The 24,893-nt window shown below is 38.7% G+C and overlaps 1 protein-coding gene and 1 pseudogene across 2 annotated transcripts in view; both read left to right on the forward strand.

Annotated features, from left to right (window-relative positions):
* CEMIP2 (cell migration inducing hyaluronidase 2) overlaps nt 1-24,893 on the forward strand; it is a 125,903-nt gene that overhangs the window by 49,743 nt on the left and 51,267 nt on the right.
* LOC306644866 (cell surface hyaluronidase CEMIP2-like) lies at nt 446-18,510 on the forward strand (annotated as a pseudogene). Its single transcript, XR_013766894.1, has 8 exons — nt 446-462; nt 735-919; nt 3,175-3,352; nt 5,020-5,234; nt 8,903-9,110; nt 12,797-12,979; nt 15,274-15,493; nt 18,370-18,510. The product of XR_013766894.1 is annotated as a cell surface hyaluronidase CEMIP2-like (transcript).

Genomic DNA, 24,893 nt, shown 5'->3' on the forward strand with positions numbered 1-24,893 from the left:
AATGCTTACTTGACTGTTATCAAGCCATCAGAGATTATTTTTTCTTTTTTTGCTGGGACGGTGCTGGTGGAGAAGAGGTAGATAACACCACATGAATGTTTTATTCTTCATGAACATTAACCAAAAAAGTTAGCCACCCTCTTCCCTGATACCACTAGCGGGCCAAAAATACATTTTTATTAACTAATTGACTTACCATACCCAAAGTAGTCGGTTAATTTGACTGGAATTCCACAGAGGGACAGACCAATCGTAATTTTTTCTTCGAAGAAGCACTTGAGATTTAGACTGAAGGTTTTTTTAAAAAGTGGGCTATGAAAGAACAGAGAAAAAGGAGATTAAAAATGATTGTTTCTCTTTAGAAGCTGCTTTAGTTTAGCATTAGGAACTATATTGTGTTAATATTTTTCTCAGGATGGTAACTCATTGTAGTTGCCAGTTTAAGATGCTCTCATTTAATTTGTGATCTGGGCAAGTGGCTCTCATTTGCAGTGCTGTCACTTGAGACCAATCAGTTGTCGCTCCTGAATTAAATTTCCTTTGTTTCTGTGTAATTTGCAAGCCACTCAATAATTTATAAGAAATATTTCCACAGTTTTAAGTCAATTTCTAGTGATTCCATAATCATTGAATTGGAAATGTATTGGAAAAAGGTAGTAGCTTTAAAATTGTTTTTCAGCTCTTTAAGTTACAGTTTGCCTTCTTGAGGGGTAAACTTGAATTTTCTGGAGGAGTGGGGCTGATGACTGTCTTCATTTTAACAGTGATGGAAGCTTCCCAAGTGACGAAGGTTCCAGCCAGGAGGTATCTGAATCCCTCTTTGTCGGGGAGAGCAGGAATTACGGTTTTCGGGTGGTCAGAACAAGTACTTTGGCACTGGAGGAATAGACCAGAAGCCTCGGACATTACCTCGGAACAGGTTAAGCATCACGTTGACGGTAGAGTTTTCAACTTAAGCAATGAAGGAAAATGTAATACGGAAATTTCTGTAATACTCCTGGTAGAGTGGTTCCTACTGTGACTCTTCCTGTCTTACTATTGCTACTACTTATTATCATTGTGTGTATTATCCCTCATCAAGTTTCATGCATTATTATTAGTCATTTCATAGATTTTCTTATTGATTTTTCATAGATTCTGTTATTGATTTTATAACAAGGAGGTCTATCTTATTTCTTAATTCTTATATAAGACCTTATGTAGCTGAAGTTTTTTTCTTTATTCTCTTTTACTTTCTTGGACGTAGAAAGTTGCCAAACTGTGACATTAGGTCAGTTTTCCCTCAATTTGTGATGTTGGTTTTCAGAAATAGCCACTGGAAAAAGGAAATTACCTACCTGAAAGAGTCCTAGAAAATGAGAGTTGGTTGATGCCAAAACTGACTCAAAAACCACCATGACTGTATAATTAACAGTGTTTTAGATGTTGAAATGAGGGGTAGACTTTGGCATGTTTTCTGTCAGCATAATCAGAGTCATTAAAATAGTACTTAGCACTAGAAAGATTCTTCAAAGCTTTTAAAAAACTGTTAACTAATCTCTACCTTAGTTCTGAGAGTCTGGAGTTCTCCTCATTTTACTTGAGAGAAAATCAGAGAATAACTAAAGAGTTTTCTAAAGACCTCACATGTAGTTTATGCCATAATTTATCAAGAAGCAGCTCCTTAAAGGAATGCCCTCTCTGGATATTGGGTCAGGACAAGGCAGGAGAATTGGGCAAACAGAGTCTCAGCTTTACTAGTTTCTGGCAAAAGGTTGCCTGTGCTTGGCTTCTCTGCCCTGGTGCCTGGCTTCATGACACTATGTTTTTTTATGGTGGTGCTGGGTATTGAGCCCTGGGCCTGTGCATGTCAGGCCAGTGCTCTGCCACTGAGCTGTACCCCAGTGGTCCCTTGTCTTTGTGGAATATTGAGCATCAAGATGTGCTATACTGTGTAGAAATCCATGGAAGCCACTGGAAAAAGAACCTAATGAAATTTTGTAATAGCTTACATTTATTAAACGTATCAGGCCCTGTTCTAAATACATATTTGTTTAATCTCTACAGAACCCAATGAGGTAGATATTGCCATTCTCCTATTTATAAATAAGTAACTTAATAAAGGTAGCAGTTAGTTTGGCCTCAGTGCCATGCTCCTCATAATTAGACTGCACCTACCTGTCCTAATGGTGTGTGTGTGGGGGGCTGGGGGTGAAGTCATGTTGATTGGGATATGGACTGCAGTATGATGGTGGGTAATTCAATTCCAATTCCATTTATTTTACATTGACCCGCAGTTTCATTTCAATTTTGGCTTGTTGTTTTTTTTGCTCAGGAAGATTTTCAAAAACAAATTTTGCATTGATTAATGGATCATTTTTATTATGCTGCATTTTTACAGTCTTTTCTATGAGGGAGAACCATTTTGAGTTATGTGCTTAGAAATATAGCACGATGCACAGGTTTTCAGACTGGATATTGTGTTTTCTAGCTAGTGTGTATGCTTTTGTTGTAGGATATTGCCAAGTTTTAATTAGTCTCTGCAATGTGATTAAAGAATTTAATAGGAAAAGAACCTAAGGATATCAGAATATTATAGGATTTGTACATGAATTCGACTGATGTATTGATTAGTAGGTTAAGGAGAAAGAAGGAGATGAATACAAAGAAGTTTCAATCTAGCCGGTTCTTTGACATAGCAAGCCCTGAGGTCTTAGGCTTTTATACTTTCATTTGTATCATTTCACCTCTTTGCTGTCATTTAGTAGCTTCAGAAGAGGTTTTATGGTGCTAGGGATCTAACCCTGGCCTTATGCATTCTAGACAAGTGCTTCACCATTGAGCTACAACCCCAGTCTCCCAATAAATCGTCTTAACTGAGTTGAATCAAGGACTCTAAAGTCACCTCTTTAGTGAGGCCTCTATTCTATCCAAAAATAGCCTCTCTTCCCCTAATCTGTTGTCCTAATATGTCTATTATCTCCATTGCACTTGTTATCTGAAATTTTCCACTTTGGTTTTTTATCATTCCTACTGTAGTTATATTTCATTCCAGTAGGAGCTTGTTTTGGTTATCACTGTGCTCTGGAATTGTGCTAAGTGCTTACATGATATTTAGCAGTGTGTATAAAACAAATAAGTTTTATTAAAGAGACAGGCCCATCTGCATAAAACAAAAATCTTGTATTTTAACAGGACATTCCCAATTAGAGGCTTTCAGATTTATGATGGGCCCATTCATCTCACCAGGAGTACTTTCAAAAAATATGTGCCAACTCCAGATAGGTATAGCAGTGCAATTGGCTTCCTCATGAAGAATACCTGGCAGATAACCCCCAGGAATAATATTTCCCTTGTGAAGTTTGGTCCACATGTAAGTATCTTCTTATAGTTCCTACACGTGACCTTAGTGGAAGAAGAAGGGAAGCAGATTCCCGAGGACAAAAACACAATTGAAGGGTTTATACTAAGTCTGTATGATGGGGAAGAAGAATACATATAACTGCCAATCCCATTTACTCTTTCCCATTGAGGTCAAGGCAAGAACAGAAGTCCCAGGTGACTTGCAGTTTCTGGAATAGCTAAGGCATGGAACCAAGGTACAAGTGAATATTGGGTTGTCTGCTTGATTGGTTGATTTTTTGGAGGGCACATGACCCCAGGGAATAGTTGGGCCATACTAGTAGATGACTTTCCATATAAAATAAATAGGAAGGCTGTTTTTTCCTTCAGTGGTGGGGATTGAATCCTGGACCTTACTAGGCAAGTGCTCTTCCACTGAGCTACATCCCCAACTCTTTATGGTGGATCTTCGATCACCTCTCCTGTGTGGAGGGTGGCTCTTGCTTACTGCCCATGTGGACCTCCCCTCTAGTCCCCAACAATAGTGTTTAGTGACCACTGACATAGTCACACTGAAAAGCCAGTATTTTTTTAAATGTTGCATTTATTGTGAGAGTCCTAATGTTTAATTATAACAGCATAAGAACATGCATACTGGTAAAGTCCAGTGGTTTATCCTGCTTGGAGTTTTCTGTAGTGGTTATGCTCCGGGAATAGTTTCTAAAGGAAACAGTTTGCCAAATCTGTTCCTCATAAACAGAAGTGTGCTATGAACTTTTCTCAGATTTAACCATAGGAAGCATAAGGGAAAGAGAAAACTCTAGAACTAAGAACCTGGACCTATTTGGCTGCAAATTTAACTGTTTTCCATTGAGTTGCTTTATCTAAATGATAAACATCCCTGGGTGATGTAAGAATAAAGACATGTTAGAGGAAATTAGTAATTTTCCACTAATAAGAAGCAGATAAATCTATAAACTGTGTCACCTGCAGCCTGCTTTGCAGGTGGGTATTACGTGTTTAGTAGAGGCTTTAAATTAACCACCTGATATAAAAATTACTGAGCTGGGCGTGGCCAGGATTGAGGAGAGAGAAAGCAGTCTACACATTTCAGCAGATTCTAGTGAGTTCAGTAGTAACCTGGTATACTAAATCATTGCTTATGATGTATCAGTTTGTTTTTTAGTGGGGAGGGTCATGAACAAGTAACTAAAGCTTTGGGGGGTGAAATAAATTAATTAACTTTAAAGATATACTTTGAATAGATCTTTAGTTAATTGAAGTATAATTTGCATGCAGGGAAATGTACAGGTCTTATGTTTACCATTTATAATTTTTGGCAGCTCTATACAACTGCATCATCCCTCTTCTCTCAACTGTGCTGGTTTCCCTTATCATAAATTAGTTTTGTCAGAACATGTTCATAGTTTTCAGTGGGGGAAAAGAAGGAAGAATTAAAAGATGAAGTCTAATATTTGCCAGTTGACCTTAAAGTAAGACTTTAGACAGTTTCCCCCCAAGCATGCTATTAGTTAAGTAGAAAACTCTGATTGACTGGGTGCCGTAGTTACAACAATGAACTGTAACTCCAGGCTGCTTTAACTGTAAAGCTGTCCTGTGGTGGGCAGGCAGTTGGGTTATTGCAGGGGATGCTGAGATGGCAAGAGCCCTTATTTTCCTGGTTTTCACTGCCATCAGGTCTCTCTGAATGTCTTCTTTGGAAAGCCTGGGCCCTGGTTTGAAGATTGTGAGCTGGATGGGACAAGAACTCCATATTCCATGACATCGATGGTTCTGTGACAGGGTACAAGGATGCTTATGTGGGACGAATGGACAACTACCTGATCCGCCATCCAAGCTGTGTCAATGTCACTGAGTGGAATGCGGTGGTTTGCAGTGGAACCTATGCCCAGGTAGGCCCAGAAGGCATTTGGACGCCGAGTCCCTGTAGCTGCTCACAGTGCTGCCTCTGTGAGGAGGACACTTCAGCTTCTTGGTGTGACTGGTGCTTTGCCAAACTTGATTTTTCAGGGGTAGGGTGGTGGAGAGAATTTTACTGAATGCTCCCTCAGTTTAACAAGTGAAAAAGTGATTTGCAGTGGGACCAAATGATTCACCTTGGTGAAATATGTTTGAAATGTTGTTGTGGAGGGAATGCTTGTGTTTTGACTCTTAAGTTTCTCACCATACTCTAGTCCTGTCCCCTTAGTTGTACCCTTTGCTTTCAGGCTCATTTTTCTTGACTAAATTAGGGAATCTAACTAAAGTGGGAAGCTCTTCTCTGGGAGGCGACCTGATGACAGACATGCGAATACATGAAAAGCGTTTAGCAGGTGGATTGGCAGAGGGTGAAGTGCCTGCTGCGTTTAGTACTGTAGGGGGTCCTCTCTGCCATGTCCCGCGTGATGGAGGAAAGGGTTAACTGCCAGAGGAGGATGTTGGTGGTTTTTCTATCTAGTGCCCAAAAAACTTATCGACTCAATGAACATACAAGAACTAATACTCTTTTTATGAGAGAGGGGGTGACGGGCATGGCCATACCAGCTCTGGCCTCTTACAACAACATGGAATCACCCAACTCTCCTTTATTTATAATATACAGGTAAACGGGGCAAGAGCTGGGAGGAGCCGCTTCTGTGATGGACAGGGTAGGGTGGAGTTAGGGAAGCCACTCTCTTAGGGGGAGAATTCCAGAAGGAGACAGGGAACCACTCCTACATAGCGCCACATACTTCCAGGCAGTTCCTATAAGCCAGGCCTCTGCATCCCATGGCTCAACCTAGTCTGATTCCGCTAAATAAGGATGACTTCCCACATAGTATTATTTGAGAGTCAGGGCTCTCAGTTGCAAAGGTGATTTTGACAGTAAGATTTGGATGGATGGGAGAGATTACAGAACAGGGGCACCAATGGCCCAGAACTTTGAAGGGAGCAGACTTCCCACTCCTTCTAATGAGAGGGTAGGATTTAATAATAGACTGTCGGAGGAGATAAAAAGAATAAAGGAAAGGGATGATTAGAACACAGGAAAATTAAAGGAGGAGCAAAGATCCTTTCAGTGAAATTGGGTTCTGAAAGCCTCCAAGGCAGGGAAGAAGCCCCTGCCTCCATTTTTTTTTTGTGAGATGCTCTTATTTGTGGTGTGGACTCTTCTTGGGAAGGACCAGTTTTGAGATCTTCTCTACTGTTGCCTCTGCTTGCTTTACCTGTCAAGAGTGCATTTGTGGGACCCATGCCTGTCCCTTTCTGAGCCCCCTGAGCTTTATAGATTTCTACCACCCCGAGCCTCTGTAGTTGGAATGTCTTACAGCGAATTCTTCATTACTCTTCTGACTTTGAATCATGACTGTCAAAGAATGTGACTCTTATATTTAAAAACTTAAAAAAAATTTAGATTCTTATCTATCAACCAAAGGGCTAAAAAGTGATAAAGACTGGACAGTGCTTCTCATTTATTTTAATGGGTTATTAGCTTCTGTGTTGTGGAATTCTCATTACCATGAAGAAAGAAACAAAAGTATAACAAGACTAAGTCCTAGGAGACAGGGAGAGAATGGAGAATTAGCGATAGTATAATACTGAAAAGAATGTGGTTTCAAAAGGTGATTTCTTTTTTTCCTCTCATTTTATTCTAATCAGAATTTTCTCTGCTCCAATTGTTTGCCATCTATACTTAGGAATCTGTGGATATTCTAGAATTAAAACTAAAGTAAAAACCAAAATAAAAAGCCCATAGTCTTTTAATAGCTACAGTTTTCATTAAATTTTTTGTCAACCCTGTGTGGGGTGTCTGTCTGCTGTCTTTCTTAAAGCGGTAGAAATTGCTCACTAATGAAAATTATTATGGATATATAAAGTGCATGGTTATGATACACTCTACTTTTTAAATTAATTTTTTTTTTTCACGGCTTGACATTTTTATTATTCCACACTACTTTTTCTGCTCTCTTGGAAGAAATGATTTTTTTTTTTGTAAACAAATGGGATGCATGTTGTTCTCTATTTGTACATGGAGTCAAGGCATACCATTTGTGTAATCATAAATTTTTAATAATAAATGTTATATGTACTTTTTTCATTTATAATTTTAAACATTTACTCATAAATTATTCATCCCTTTGGGTTTCTGAAATTTTTGCGGTATGAACTTAAAATCTTTTTGTCTTACAAAATAGAGGCGTAGTTCTATTTGTATTTGTAGATGCAGGAAAAAAAATAAATAAGTCATCAAGGACCTCCCAGGAGACTGAGAATGGGTAGGACCGCAGATCAGGAATTCCTCTTCTGAGAATTTGTAATTTGGGCTGAAAGTTGTCATCAGTAACCATTTGCTCTTACTTAGAAATAATGTAGTGTACATTTGCAGGCAAACGATGATAGCATCTAGATTCCTAGATAGAATAGTCATTTTTTAGCTATTTGTAAACATTTTTAAAGGGCACATCAGCTCTTTGCATACCTAAGGGATAAAGATGCTCAGGAAGAAAGGTGGTAATAGGGAGAATTAAGGTCGCATTTACCCGCTCCAGTCTTCCTTGGGCAGGAGGTGGGGGATATATAATGTCTACTCCCCCTGCATCCCTCCCTCCCTCCCTCTCCCTTCTCAAATTAAATGTGTCAAATATGAATAAAATATTAAGAAAATAATACATAATATATCAAAGTGTATATTTAAATGAGTGTTTAAATGAAGACAGAAGTATTAAAAGTATGTTTCCCCTCCATTTTAAGTCTTAAGTGATATCAATTAGTGTGTGAAAGTAGTCCAAACATGAACAAAAGAACCTATAGTAATTGAGGAGGTCAATATAGATGAGATTATAGGAAATGACAGAAAAATACAGAAGTATTCTGCATTAATATCAATACTCTACAACGTTCGATACTTCTGAAGAATTTAGTTATTTGGTACTGCGTTGTTTTAGGAAATTGTTCTGAGGTTTGTCCTTTGGAGGATGCATTTGTGGAAGGTTTTGTTTTGGCATGAAAAGTAGCTGAAATGCCACTGGAATAAATTCAAGACTTTCAGATTCGTCTCAGCTTAATATGTTTTTCCAGTTGCTGCAGAGTTCTTTATAACTTTTTTTTTTTTGAATGGGTGAAAAAATGACTTTGTGGGCTAATGTAGGTCATGGAAAATTGAAAGCCAAAGCCCCAAGATGTATAAATTTTCCATCTCTTGGTTTGGAGGAAAATCTCTTAGATTAAGTACAGGGTATCAGTTTTCACATTAGTGTTACCATTTTTTGCATATGTGTTCTTCAGATTGAGGGATTTCATGACAGGCTGTATAAGCCACGGGAGGTTTTATATTCTGATGAATAAGCTGGCCTGCAGTAGTGGAATTGATGATGAAGATCTTGGCCAGCAAGAATGCAGGGTCTGTTTTTACCACATCTAGTTTAAGCAGGCTGCATACAAGTGTAGCTTGGGATGTAGTTGGCCATTGCTCATTTAGTCTGGCACAGAACAACAGAATCTCTCTTTTTAATGTAGAGACACGTGACTTGATGCTAGAAAAGTTTGTCTAGTTATTTCAATTTTCATCCTCTTTCATTCATTTCTTAATTGCTCTTTTAAGGTCTATGTACAGACTTGGAACACGCAGAATCTTAGTATGACCATCACACGAGATGAGTATCCATCCCACCCTATGGTGCTCGGGAATTAACCAGAGGGCTGCCTTTCCACAGTACCAGCCTGTGATCATGCTGGAGAAGGGCTATACCATCCATTGGAATGGGCCAGCACCACGGACTACTTTTTCTATACCTCGTAAACTTCAACAAGTATGTTTCTGTTACTGTCATGTCAAACAGTTGAGCAAGTACTGAATTAGTGGAGAAAATAATAGCTTATTTCCTTCCTAGCAAGAATGTCCGTTTCATGTACTTGTTTCCTCTTGTGTAGAGGCTGTGTGTTTTGGCATTGATGGAGTAAAGACATTAGGTATACAAATTGGTCCCGTTATTTGAAACATTTCTTTTTTTCTGTGGTCAAGGTATTGTGTACATAAAGCTATTCAACAGTAGGTTTAAGATAGGCTGCTGAATGCTTTAATTCTCTGTAGCTTAAGTTGGAAGAAGTTTTACATGGTTTTCCAAATGAGCACCTATAAAATTAAAGGATTGTTGAGGTCAAGTTCAGATTTGACAGAAGAAAGTAAGCTTGCTTGGTAATATCTGCTGTGGACAAGAGGTGGGGAATAGGGGCATAAATGCTCTGACTTAAAGCATTATTTTGTCCTTTCTTAGTTGTTTGTCCCAATGATGTTAAATTCAGTCCAAGTTGATATTTTACATTAATTTATTCAAGTGTGTCAGTTGATAAAAAGATGAATGACCTCATACTGGATGTATATTAAAAAATCTTGAGCAATAGATAGACCAAAACTTCTTTTTTGCTTTAGTGGGCAGAGAACATGCAACTAATTCTGCCTCAGGGAGTGGGGCCAGGCTGCAGTCAGTAAGTGATACTTTAACTGGTCAGCCTTCTTACAAAACAGAATTGGGACAGGGCCTGTTTTACCTGGGCATGATGGGTTTGATGAGATGAGAATATAGGGTGTTAGGAAAAGTGATGGAAGTGAAGCCACACAGGAGGAAGGGGACCACAGTTGTCCTTCCGTGTCCTTGGGGGACTGGTTTCTTAGGAGCCCCACCCACCCCCATGGATACTAAAATTCGTGGATGCTCAAGGCCTGCTATACCCTCCTATACATTTTAAGTCACTTCTGAGTTATTTATAAAACCTAATGTGATATAAATGCTATGTAAATAATATTATATATTGTTTAAGATACAATAACAAGAAAATAGTCTGTTTCGCTGCAACACATTTTTTTATTTTGCAAGTATTTTGAATTTGTTCATTGGTTGAATCCTGTGAAGGTGGCCCTGCAGATATGGAGGGCCAACTGTATTTTGGAAAGACAGGCGTAAAGCCATCTTAGATCTGTAAGACTGTTAACCCATGGGGTTCCATGAAGGCGCTCAGATATGTGCCTGGAAAATTGCCATGGCTCATTCACCTAACTAGTCATAAAGCTCGGACTCATCAGACTCTCTTCAACACTTGTTGAAGTAAACAGAGAAGGCTAGAACTTACAGTTGAGCTAAACGTGGGTCAGTCCAAGATGAGTGGTCATGGTGGTGAGTGCCCTTGTTCTGAGGTAGTGAGGCATGTGGCATGTGCTCTACACTGAACCATCGCTTCTTCCCCCAGCACTTACTGCTGCTTCTCTCTGCCCCACTGACACTGTCTCTCAAGTCAGAACTTCCCAGTACCCATTCCTCACCCTGCCTTTTCCCTCTCCATCCCTGTTGGTTCTGGCTCCTTAACGTCACTCAGATCTCTACTGCTTTCTACCCCTATGGGTCACTACTGAGTTCGGCCATCATCTCTTGCTTGGAACCCTGCAGCAGCCTCCTCCTAGGTCTCCCTGTGTCCAGTGCTCAGTTCACATTGTCTTCAGTGAGAGCTTTTTTTTTTTTTGTAAATTTAAGCGTATTTTAAAACTGATACGTGAAAGTATAAGCATTGCACTTATTTATGGGGCACCACATGATGTTCTGATACATGTATGCATTGTGTATTTAAGTCAGGGTATGCATTTCTGTCTCCTCAAGCATTTATTATTTCTTTGTGGAGGAAATATTCAAACTCTTCTCTACGGTGAGATTTCTTAAGGCCCAATCTGAGACTGTCTGTGGGATCCACAGATGAAAGAAACAAATAATAGTCAGGGAGGATGAAGAAATGGCAGAGAGTAATCAGTATTCCAAGAAGTTATATGGAGCAGGATTATGCATTTGAGGCGAGATGTTAGAATCAAATGATGCAGGGCTGGGGATGTGGCTCAGTGGTAGAGCTCTTGCCTAGCATGCAGGAAGACCTGAGTTCAATCCCCAGGGGAAAATGCACAAGTTGTGCAAGTTTTTCATTGAATACTAAGCAAGTAAAAACTTTCAAGTGAAAAAAAGGCTGAACCTAGAAGTTTCAAAAATCCACATGGGTCTAAAAGTTAGTCGTATTTTTCTAGTTTAATTAGGTAGAAATTATAAAAATTACATGATGGGTGGGAGCAAGAGGAAGACATGGGTAATTTCTTTTTCCAAATCTAATATAATTACAGAGCAGTCATTGACTTTGTCATAGTTCCACTTCTGAAAATAACACTCTAAGAGTTGTAAGGCCACTGGGCACAGTGGTGCATGCCTATAATCCCAGTGACTCAAGATGCTGAGGCAGGATGATGGCATGTTTGAGGCCAGCCTCAGCAATTTGGGGAGGTCCTCAATAACTTAGCAAGACCTTGTCTCAAAAAGAGAAAAAAAGGACTAGGGATGTGGCTCAGTGGTGACACACAGCTGGGTTCACTCCCTGGTATGCCCCCCCCAAAAGAGTTATGATGCTGTACTCACTTATTTAACATAATAAACTACAGAAAAAACTTTAAAAAAGAAAATCGAAAAACATCTGTAATCCTAGTTAAAGGGTGGCCTGTAAACATTTTTATTGTTCTCTTCTTCACCTATAATCAGGTTTTTCTGCACATGTGGATGTGCAGAAATTTTGTTTAACTGCCCCTTCCTGCATGAATATTTGGTTTTTTCTCCTGTCCCCTGCTTGTTTGCTAGTAATTATACCTCATAGAACCTCTTTTCATTCACATCCTTTATCTGCATTTCTAAGTGGGATTTTTGGGTAAGACTTGAGTGGCAATTTTAAGGTATTATAACACATTGAGAAAGTTCTTTAGAATGATGGAAAAAGTTCTAGAAGTGAACAGTGGTGATGGGTGGACAAGCATGCTACAGCTAAGAGTGGTTAAAATGGAGAATAGTAAAAAAGATGGAAAAAAAAAGCAAATGCTGAAAAGGGGAAATATTTTAGGTGGGGTTTTTTTTTTTTAAAGGATCATTTAAAATCTAAGGATATTAAAAAATACTATGGTAATTTAGTGATACACATCAGAAGTGTTAAAAAAACAATTCTGCCTGCCACTAGAAATTTCTTAATATTATTACAAAAGATAAAAAGATATTTATGAACATAAAAATTCTTTAGAATGATTTTGCCATTGTACACATGCAACATCAGGCTGTTCATCTTTCTGTCTCAGTACACTCATACCCAACCATCTCACTTGACATTATTATCCATTTGGAGTATCGAGTATATTTTACTCAGTGTTTATTCACATCCTCCCAACTCCTGTTGAAACCAGGTTTGTCTGTTTGTTTTTTCTCTGTAGGGTATATTAAGCTGAAAATTCATTGTGACAAGAAATGTGGGTAACAGATAAAGGCAGGTGATTTGTTAGTATCTCAGGGTTTGGGATTTTCATTGTTAGTGACTCAACACACAATTTTAAGAAGGAGAAAATCATGGTTAAATTTTATGTATGCTATAATACCTAAAGAATTTTAATGTGTGTGAATTAATTTTTTTTAAAATTGTCTCTCCTTTAAAGGAACGACTGGATTCGAGTTGGCCTCTGCTATCCATCAAACACAAGTTTTCAAGTTACCTTTGGCTTTTTGCAACGGCAGAATGGCTCATTATCCAAAATTGAAGAATATGAGCCCGTGCACTCGCTGGAAGAACTGCAGAGGAAGCAGTCTGAGAGGAAATTCTATTTTGACTCCAGCACAGGGTAATTCAGTAGAACCAGGGAATGAGAATGAATGCTATTTTTCTTTAATAGTGAAATTACTAGCTCTTCATCATAGCCAAGATTTGCCTGTGATGCGATAGTCGTTTAGGAAAGCCACTGATGTGGGTGCTTCTTTGCACATCATTATTAGGGGTTTAGAGGAGAACTAGAATGAATGGTAATTATAGCTGGCAGCGAGACTCAAGTGAAGATGTTTGCCATTTACATATTAAGACAATTTAGGGAGAGACGTTATCTTTGACAATGAATAACCGGTACACCTAACTGAAAATGAAAATCCTTTCTTTCTTCCAACAGGTTCAAAGATAGTTGTTTACATGTGATAGAGTTCATATTTCAGTGGAAGCTCATTTTTCTCCTGCTGCTGCCTTAAGGTTGTCTTTCAAGTTGACCTTGAGCTTTTGAAGGTCACTGTATAATCATGGCATATTTGCTTTCAACTTTCTCTAGGCTGCATCTTTCCACTGTTTAATTCTAATCCTGTTCTCCTGGGGTCCTGTTGGCTTTGTCTGCTTTTGTCCAGTTACAGTCTCTCAGCCTGTGGGTTATGGTAGGCTTGACCTCCTGTCTTGTTCCAACAAGTGGCATGCTCTTTCAGTCTCCATCCTTAAGCTGACATTCCAGCCATATACCATCGTCTAGGTCCTGTGAAGATGCTAATATAAATAAGATGCATTTCTTTCACAAATTCACAGTCCATTGAAAGATGTGGGCATGCAAGGCAAATAATTAGGGAAAGATTTAAAGGCTGTTTTTAAGTTCTATACTGACATATTTAATGTGCCTTTGCGGATACTCAGCCTAGAATAACCAGTGACGTCCTGACAGGGTGACACTGGACCTCCTGAGGAACAATTAGGAGGTGGGAAAAGAGATGGGTGAGGTTTTGCAGGCAGAGGGAACAACATGCACAAATGCATGGACGCATGGAAGAATGTGGCATGGCATGTTTGGGGAAAGGCAAAAGCTCAGTGGGGAGAAGAAGGGTGGCAGGATTGATTGGGGAAAGAAAATTTGGGTTCAATTGTTGAGTATCTGGTTGACCTTTGAAAAAGATGCAACTCTTTTTCTCTTTAGGACCTGCAGTGGCCGGTATGATCAGCTTTAAATTTTTTCTAAATAATCATCACTGATTTTTTCAATTTCTAATTAGACTCAAACCATCTACCTGCACTTTTATTCTGTAGATGACAGAGCTTCCACCTTCCCAGTTGTTTTTCCACAAAAAGAAATGGAACACCCAGATTTGTAAGGGCAGTCTGGTAACCACAAATAAATGATTACCTGTATAATAAAATGGGAATATTTTCTGTTCTGGGTATCTCAAGAATCCCTCAGCCTCTAAAGAAATATATATTTTTTTAATTCTCTTCACTTTTACTACTTTAATTATATTTCAGAAGGCCCCACGCCCAATCAGGTTCCTGATGTTCTTTAAATGTATGTGCTAAAATTATTGGATGTTAGGCAACGACTAACTTTTTAACTCTTAATTGCAACTTTGTGTTGTTTAGTGACCTCATATTAAAATATGAATTCTTGATTACTGGTTATCAATCACATTTTATCAAAGTACTTTAGAATCTTGACTTGCTTTTGTTTAGAAAGACTGGGTTTGCAGATAGAAGTTGGACTGCTGCCTAGGAGTTAGATTTTTCCGACCCTCTTGGCAGTAGGAGGATCATTTGGAATGGTTGGAACTGTTGATTTAGCCTGAGTTTTGCTCAGTTACAGACTGAAGGACCCCAGGCCCATGTGCTCTTGGAACACATCACAGGAATTGATTTGAGACTATCTTGACCATAGCCAAACAGAGTTGTTGTTTTATGACTTCAGTTTTGTGTCTTAAACCAAAATGATTTATGAAAAAAAAAGAAAAAAAAAAAAAAAAAGAATAATAAACCACATCAATTTACGAATCCTAAGTTCAATACAAGTATACAGTTTCCAAGGAATTTTTGAGCCAGGCCAAATTCCATCTTCTCAAATTACCTATTTAACTAATTTAAACCAGAAATCAACTTTGATATCTTCCAGAACGACTGAATCAAGGTATCAAAATATTTTCCAAAGCAGTACTGCATTTGACTTAAGACCCTACCAGGATAGGGAAGAAAGAGAAACAATTTTATTGGTTTTGTAATTTATTTTTCTTCTAAAGAAAAGTTACTTATTGGAGAAATCCCTTTGGCCATGAGTTGATTTGAGGCATTTTATAAGTTTTGGTGAGAGGAAGTCTTAACACCAAATGGGTTGCTTTTTACTTTGTGCAGGTTACTATTTTTGTATCTGAAAGCCAAAAGCCATAGGGATGGCCACAGTTACTGTTCATCTCAGGGATGTGAAAGAGTCAAGATCCAGGCAGCAACAGACTCAAAAGACGTCAGTAATTGCATGGCCAAAGCATATCCACAATATTATAGAAAGCCATCAGTGGTCAAGCGCATGCCGTCCATGCTCACCGGACTCTGTCAAGGCTGTGGCACCCACCAGGTAAATAAGGAAGAAGAGAGGGCTGTAGCCGGGGAGCAGAAATCAAAGGGTTTCTTTGTAATAGGAGCACTTTCTTTGAAACATCTGTGTTGCCAATTTATAAACACTTGATGGTGTCTCCTAAATTGGGGCCTATTCTAGAATGTTATCCTCATAAGAAGCAAAGTAGTCCAAATTTGTAACGAAAAGTACCTTTCCTCTGTGAGACATCAATTTATTCTGATAAGCTGTGGGTTTTATAGTTTGAAATTAGAGGTTACTGCATTGGCCATCATTTTTTTCTGTCCCAGATTTGTGATTCTGTTACAATGTTGCTACTTGGTTTTATACATCAAAAAGTGATATAAAAATGGTTTGTTTTATTGGCAATGTGAAATTTCTCTCCAAAATGTGCAGTTTGTGTGAGAATGGTTTCCTTTTTCTAAGGTGGAAAGCCATTCTTTATTTTGAAAACATGGGCTATGTATTTCCTTGGAATTCAAAGTACAGACTGACTTTGGATAGAAGTGAAAAATGCTTCCTTTGATAGAGTCTTGATTAGACTATATCTTAATGGATCTTGAGTCAAAAATGGCCGTGGAAATAAACCCAAACAATGCGCTTATGTTGCCCGTACAAATGGATTGCAAAGGAATTCGATCATTCCAAGTGAAAAATAAATAGAATGAATATTGCCCTGATTCATTTTTAGTCTCCACAAAACAAATAGGGGCTAAGGGAAATCATCTACTGAGTGTAGCCCCCCAACCACCAGCAGCAGCATCCCTGAGAACTTGTGAGAAGTGGGAATTCTTGGGCCACCCCAGTCCTACTGAGTGAGTAGCTCTGGGGCAGGGACCCAGCCATCTGGACCTTAATAGTCCTACAGGTGATTCTGATGCTATTGACATTTGAGTTCCACTGAGGATGGTTTTTAGAGCAAAAATTGTCACAGAAATGAGCACTGCCTACTTATATGGAGAAAACTTCTAAATCTTTAGCTTTCAATTCTAATCAGCCTAATTATTTTGAGAAATCAAAATCTTTCACTGTACAAGTTCATCATTTCTCTCTTTTTGTTTGTTTCTGCCTTTGGTGGCAGTGAAAACAGGGAGAGAAAGATGGATTTATGCTGCCCAAGAGGATAGCTAATAAGTATTTTTTTAATGGCAACTCATATCATAATCTCAGTCTCCCATATTCTTGAGTAGCCTGTATTCTCCCATAGAGGTAAAATCTAAAACAAACCAACCAAACAAAAAACCCCATGTATTGAAGAGTATATGTTTGTGGGTATATGTATGTGTATGTGGGCCCTTGGTTGGACCATGTTTTTCTTTTTTCTTTTTCTTTTCTTTTTTTTTTTTTTTTTTTTTTTTTTTTTTTTTGTGGTGCTTTGGATTGAACCCAGGGCCTTGCAAATGCTAAGCACACTCTGTACCACTAAGCTGTACCCCTAACCCCCAGGCAATATTTTGACTGTTAAAGTGACAGTTTGAGATAATCTCTGTGGGAGACTTATTTTTCCAGCCTCATTCTCAAGTTGGATTTGTTCAGAAAGTTCTTCATTGCTGAAGAGACTTTATTTAATTTTACTTTTTGTGTGATATCGAAGTTTGAATCCAGGGCCCCTCGCATGCCAGGTAAGCTCTCTACCACTGAGCTATGCCTGCATGCTGCTGAAGAGACTTTATAGAACTTATACTAAACATTATAATTTGCGACAATGATTAAGTCATAACTGGAAACATCCTAGGCTTATCCCGTCAAATGGTTTCATGCATTAATGTTTAGCATTCTTTATTCTTTGTTCTGGAAGCCCTGATCATAATTTTTTTTTAAATGTCTTGATTCCTGACTTTGTTCGGTTGCAAAATATTTGAAGTATTTGTGAACATTGCTTTTACTTGGCAATTTGAGAGGAATTTTTATTTCGAGTATCAAAACCAAACGTGTGTATTAGAAGTAAGTAGGAAAATTCTTATGAACTTTTGACCCCAAACCTGAAATTCAAAGAAATGTCCAGCTTCTGAATGCTGCTTAGTATTCTGGTGATTCTTTGTTCTTGCATTGAAGTTGTTGATGTTGATTTATAAGGAAATAACACTTTTAAGTGTTCAGTTATGTGAGAGTTAAGTGTTTCTGAATGAGCAGAGAGCCTTGTGGGGCTCGTTTGGAGGAGTGGAAGGGACAAGGAAAGGGGATCACACAGGCAGAGAGGAAAAAAAAATGCAGAGCTTGGGGGAAGTGAGAGAGGGGCCCTCCTCTTGAATCTCTCCTCTTGATGGAGAGAAATGGGGGTTTGTACCTAAGATGTGAACAGTCCTGAGGCACTCTGCAGGTCACAGAGAAGAGCTGAGACCTGGTCATGTACCAGGTCACTGGAACTTTTTAAACAGGGTAGCCCTTGTTGTAGACGTTTCTTTCCTCAATCCTAGAATGACTGAGCCCCAGTTCACGATAATCGATCAGAAAAGAACCTTTAAAAAGATTTGTATCTGTTTTTGCCCAAAATGTTTACAGCGATTTAAATTTAATGCACATTTATTTAGTCATTTATTGAAATGACTGACGTTTTGAGGAGAGGATGCTAGGAATTGAATCCAGGGCTTTGCACATACCGAGCACATGTTCCACCACTAGGCTACACCTCCAGCCCTGAATTGATTTCGTTAACAAGCTTTTTATTTGTTCGAAACAGATTGTTCCAGAAGATGAAAAACATACACTTCTTGTGTTAAGTATATTAAAAAATGGAATTCTGGGTTATGAAATATGTACAGAAAGCTCAGAAAAAAGAAACACTCAATGGAAACTAATATAATTGAGTTTATTTTGAGGGACCCCTTCAGGAGGAGGACACAGTCACCTTAAATATGGAACCTCTTCCTATCTAGGTGGTGTTTACCAGTGATCCTCACAAGACCTACCTCCCTGTGCAATTTCAGTCACCCAGCAAAGCAGAAACTCAGCGTGGAGACCCGTCGTGTTATTTCTGTAAGTACTGTCATGTGTTGCCTTAGTTTTTTTTTGGGCTGCCGTAAGAGAATAACCACAGGCTTACACCATCAGAAATCTTTCTCACAGTTCTGGAGGCTGGGAATCACACTGGTAGGGTCGAGGCACTGATAGCTGTGGCCTCTGGGGAGGTCCTGTTTCTGGTTCTTGTGTGGTGCCTTCTATTATGTCCTCAGATGATGGAGGGGTTGGGTTCTCTCAAGCTTCTTTTCTAAGGACACTTAGTCCCAGTCCTGAGGGCTCCACCCTCGTGTCCTGATCACTTTCCGAAGGCCCCACTTACCATCACTTCAGGAATTAGGAATACAACAAAAGTCTTGCAGGGACACAAACATTCTGACCATAGCAGCTGTGTACACTGTGTTGGCGTTTTGCTTTTATCCTGCATCCTGATGATATATTATCTGACAATAATCACTGGTTTTTAATCACATTTTGATTATGGTGGCAAACAATACAGTGAGGCATAAAAACCCTCCATAAGCATTTGTAATGTGTTTTGAAATACTATTACAAATATTATTAAAATTCTTTTTTTTCTGAATGGATTGTTTTACTGATTACTTTTAAGCTAATGTTAATACTTGTTCACATTACCTTTCCACCCCCTGTTACAGGTGACCTCTGATTTCATTTCTATAAGAGGAAAGGCATCTCTGGTTAGAAATAATGACTGTAGGCAGTCATTATGTAGAAAACTGTTTTGCCTGATTTTTCAACTTAAAATGAGCTTCTCAAGTTGTTTAAGATATGGAAAATGGGGGCGGAGGCTGGGGCTGGGGCTCAGTGCGTGCCCTAGCATGCTTGAAACACTGGGTTCAATCCTCAGCACCACATAGAAATAAATAAAATCAAGGTATTGTGTCCATCTACACCTAAAAATTAAAAAAATAAAATATGGGAAAGTGAAGTTTTAAAATATCTTTGGCTTTTTAAGATTGCCTATATCTTAGTTTCTTCAGATGAGAAAGTGAAAGGATGAGAATCAGCTATCTTTCCTAAGTGTTTTATTGGAAGTACAGATGTGAGTCTCAGTGTCAATGTTAGAATGAGTTTAGAGTCAAGTTAGTCACTGGAATCAGGCCTTGGCTTGTGACCTATCCAAAACCAGGCTGACCTAGGAGACACCACGTAAAGAGCCCTTTAGGTAATGGGTGTCTAGCCATCTAGTTCATAGCCAGCCAGGGCCTGTACCTGTTTCTCATGATCTCTTTAGAAGCTCATTCTCCGTCCCCACCCATGGTGAACAACATGATCACAAACCCATTTATATGTGGACAAAGTTAAATTTTACTTTTTTTCTTTCCCGGTTTGTTTTTATTGTAATAAGATACACGTAACACAAATTTTACCATCTTAACCATTTTTAGGTGTTGAGTTCAGTGGCATGAAGTACATTTGTACTGTGCACACATCACCATCATCTAATTCCAGAATTTGAATTTTACTTAACAGCTTTGAATTAAAGAGATTCCTGTTTAAATGTAGCTCAAAGATTCTTAAAGACTATTTACATCTGTTCCCCTGTGTTAGCAGTCCTTCATTTTGTATGATGCTGAAGATGTAATTTTATGAGCATGGAATTTGTTAGCTCAGCCTCTTGCTGCATTCAGCTGCATGAAGAATCTGATCCCAGCCTACTGATTACATCTGGGGGGGCGTTGCATAAGGAAGGAGGGTGGGGGTTGAGACCCACTATAATAGCTTACTAGATAATTGAAGAAGAAATTTTTGCCTCACCCGAAAACAACAACATAACAACAAACATTCAGCAGGTTATGCACAAGGTCTGAAGACTTTGTTTGACTTCACTATTGCACATTGGGTGCCTGGGACCCTGGAAAAGTTAAGGAACTGTGTATCTCCAGTGGTTTTCAGATGCATAACATAGGCATTCATTCCTAGGGCTTGTCATTGCATTGGTTTTCATGGAAAGTTTTATTTTAACTAACAGATTTTGGGGGTTTTTTTCACAAGGACAATTTGTGTTGAGGATCATTAGATATTTTTTCTCAAATGTGCTTCAGTGTTTTTTTGGTAGCAGGGATTGAACCCAGGGGTACTTCACCCTGAGCCACATCCCCAGCTCTTTTTTATTTGAGACAGGCCTTGCTAAGTTGCTAACACTGGTTTTGAACCTGCAATCCTCCCATCTCAGCCTCCCAAGCCACTGGGATGACAAGCATGTGCCACCACATCCAACTATACTTCAATTTTAAGCATTCAAATTTTTAAAAATAAAGGAAACACTTCTAGTCTTGCATATACAGAATTTCAGAATTTCCAGAGCTCTTCACTAGATTAGAGCAATTTAAACATAGCTCATAAGACTATTTTGAATTTTGGTAATAACAATAGTTATTAGAAATAAAATTTAAATATAATTTTCCCAAGCCAGGACAAGGGAAGTGGTGAGAGTGTTTCTCCTTGTTAGCTCACTATAGTTCAGCTTATGATTTTCCAAAGAGAAACATTGCCTGAGGATTAGTGTTTAGTCAGCTTTGTTTTGTTTTTCCTTTTTGGCTGAGAACTTAATGATATTTGGATGTGTCCAGAGTGTGCCTCATTTTTGGATACCAGGGGTTGAACTCAGGGGTACTCAACCACTGAGCCACATCCGCAGCCCTATTTTATATTTTATTTAGAGACACAGTCTCACTGAATTGCTTAGGGCCTCACTAAATTGCTGAGACTGGCTTTGAACTCTTGATCCTCTTGCCTCAGCCTCCTAAGCCTCAGGGATTACAAGGTGTGGGCTACTGGGCCCAGCCAGAGTGTGCCTCTTTCTTGAAAAGATGAGAAACCATTAATTTAAAGAGGATGATTATGAAAATTCAGCTCACAGTCATTGTAAAATAAAAAGTAGCTTGAAACTCAGTAAAAGCACTATTTTGCTCTTTTGATGTCAGAAGAGGGCTATATTTGGAGCAAAAGATGATAGAGCACTTGGACTTGAAATATTATTTCAAACTCTGTGAGTCAGATGGGGATCTGTGTATGGGTGTAGCACAGAGGCCAAACCCTGCTCACTGACTGCAGGGCTCTGGCCCCGGTGACAATGCTTGTGTGTGTGGATGAGAACTTGAACACAGCAGAAGAGTCACCCAGCTCAGCTTGCTGGGGCTCAGAGTAACTTATTCTATCAGTGAAGATCAAAGCAGAGCCTCGAGGGATGCAGGCACAGTTTCAGACATTGGATGGAAAGAATAAGTGAAACCTATAACTCGGATCCTTGAAATATAGTCAGAATCATGGGTTCAAAGTGGCAGGAAAGGCCACTCATCCCAGAGATCTTCCGGCAACAGCACTGACAACAGAAGTTTTTTATCTTCAGGTCAATCGCACCGACTTTCCCTTCCGAAGTGCAGGTGTCCTCCTCCTCCTTGTGGATGCATGCAGCATTCCCTTCCGGTTGACAGAGAAGAAGGTTTTCCCTCTTGCTGACGTCAGTCGCATGGAAGAGTATTTGAAAACAAGTATCCCTCCGAGGTAGGTCTGGCTCACTCTCTACCAAGAATAAGCCACCTTGAGGATGTGGAGTCCTCTACACAGGTAACGCTTGGTTACCTCTCGGCTTTGGTTTGTCTACCTGGTCTTTAACTCTGCAGGCATTCAGGACTCTGCGAAAGGTGTTCCTTCCTTTTCACCTTAGAGTGATGCCTATGGTCCAAGGTGCTTATCATTGACAAGCTGTTACTTATCCATGACAGACCTTTAGATGTTTGAAGATTTTTGCAAATGATAGGAAGGCTCTTAGAAAAGTTCATTGTGTGGAACACTACTGTGCCACTTTTTAGAACTAAGTTGATCTGTGTTGTATCCAAATCCCTCGGTAGGCTTATTACCATTTTGAAGTAATTTCCAGGCAGTTTTATCATTGTCCCACTGATGGATCCTTGTACAGGACTGTACTATGTGATTTAGGAAATCATCCCCTAGTCATTTGGAAATACCTGGAAAAGGATAAACTGATTTTCAAATGGTTGAGTGTCTGGTCTGTTTGGCTGTTTTTTCTTTGTTGATTTCTGAAGAAAGATGCACAGGAGAGAAACCTTTCTTTTCTGGGTTGGTCGTACCCTGCCTAGGGGCAAGGATATGAATTTAGGGTCCTCTCTGCCCTTTAGTTTTGCTGCAAATGCTAAGTGTAGCCATTCAGGGAAGAAAGTAAGCTTCCCAGGGAGTGAAGGCCTATTTAGCTTTCAAATAATTTTCAGTTGATCTTATTACTTATAAATCACAGGACCAGGTCCCATGAACTAACTGAATTATTTTGGTGTAGTAGTCCATGTGTATTATAGAGTTGTCCCTCTCTATCCATGGGGGATTGGTTTCAGTACCCCCTGCAAATACCAAAATCTGAAGATGCTCAAGCACTCATAAAAATGATGTCATATTTGCATATAACCTATGTACATCTTCCTGTATACTTTAGATCATCTCAAGGTTATGTGTAATACTGAATAGCATATAAATGCTATATAAATAATTGTTATACTGTGTTGTTTAGGGGACAGTGACAACGAAAGAAAGTTTTTCATAATGCAATACAGATGCAGTTTTGTTCCCAAATATTTTTGATCTGCAGTGGGTTGAATTCACATATTCAGAACCTGTGGATATGAATATTGGCTTTCGTTCTGTCTTATGGTTCAAGATCATTATTGGAGGTTACAGTATTCTTTAAGGATTTCAGTGTTTTTCCTAATGGTGAAAACACATGCATTCATTTCCCCTAAAAAAGTCTAGATATAATTTTCACCACAAATATTTAGGACAATACAGTAGTCCTGCAAGTTAATCTATTAATTTGAGTTAAAAATCAACTCATTAAAAGATTCTTGCAAGAATCTGGATACTGGTTGTACACTGTGGTAAGTTTGCAAAAACTTAAATCTGTTGGCCACTTAGGAATATGATCCTATGTGTATGTTGTATTTTAACTAAGTATTGAGAAGTTATGGGGCAGCTGGCAGAGATTTCTAGGGAGATTGAAGGCTTGCTCTTGTGTGTGTGTGTGTGTGTGTGTGTGTGTGTCTGTGTCTGTGTGCATGCATGCACATGCATGTGCAAAAGGGCATGTGGTGGCAGGCTGATCTGTTAATGATCTCACAGCAGAGTCCTGAGTGATTCTGACCCATAAACAGAAGTCAGGTCTTCAGGGGACAGTCCTCTGTGCTGATTGTGAATTGAGGTTTCACTGCTTTAGAAAGATCAAGATAAAGAGCTCACACCAGTACAGAACTTAAGAATCTTAGTCTTAAAAATCAAGACCCACATTAAGAAAATAAATACATTACTAAAGTATAGACCACGAAAGTAGAATTAAAGGAGAGACTCACCTTTTCTGGATGGAAAATTAATGTTTTAAAGATGTCACTCTACTTAAATTAAAATATAAATTTAGCACATTTCCATTAGGGGAAGTAAACAGATTAGTTTTTATTGTACTTGGGCATTTGATATGGAAGTTCACCTGAAAGAATAAATATGGAAGAGTAAACTCTTTTTGTTTGTATTTGTTAGTGCAGTATAGTTATACATAACAGTTGGGTTCATTTTGACATAGTCATAACCTAATCTAGTTTTCTCCATTTCAATCCCTAGCACTTCCTCTTTCCTCCCTTCATTCCTCCCCTATCCTTTTTCTCTACTCCATTGATCTTCCTTCTATTTATTTATTTTTTAATTGGTGCATTATAGTTACATATATAAAATTGAAATATGATATATTTATATATGCACATAGTATAATTTGGTCAGCTTCATTCCTCAATTCTTGTTCTTTCCCTCCCTTCTCCTTCCTCATTGGTCTCCCTCTTCTAGTTTACTGAAGTCTTCTATTTTCATAAGATTTCCTTTTTCATTTCTTTTTTATTTCTAGCTTCTACATGTGAGAGAAAACATTTAAACTTTGAGTCTGGCTTATTTCACTTAGCACAATGTTCTCCATTTCCATCCATTTACTAGCAAATGTTATAATTTCATTCTTCGTTGTGTCTGAATAGAACTCCATTGTGTATATATGCCACATTTTCTTTATTCATTTGTCTGCTGACTGACATGTTCGTGGTTTCATAACTTGACTGTTGTAGGTTGTGATGCTATCAACAATGGTTAAGCATGTATCACTATAAAATGGTGATTCTAGTTCTTTTAGATAAAAACCAAGCTGTGGGATAGCTGGGTCATATGGTGATAACTGTTCTTGTCTTTTCAGAACTTTCCATACCACTTTCCAATGTAGTTGTGTAATTTGCAGTCCCACCAGTAATGTATAAGTAGTAGTAAACTCTTTACACAAATTGCCGTAATATAAGGGACTTGTTAATATCAAACACTGAAATAAACCTTGAAACTATAGTAACTAAATCAGGACAAAGAATCCACAAACAAGTCTGAGTAC

Source organism: Sciurus vulgaris (genome assembly GCF_902686455.1).
Source record: "Sciurus vulgaris genome assembly, chromosome: 15".
Lineage (NCBI taxonomy): Eukaryota > Metazoa > Chordata > Mammalia > Rodentia > Sciuridae > Sciurus > Sciurus vulgaris.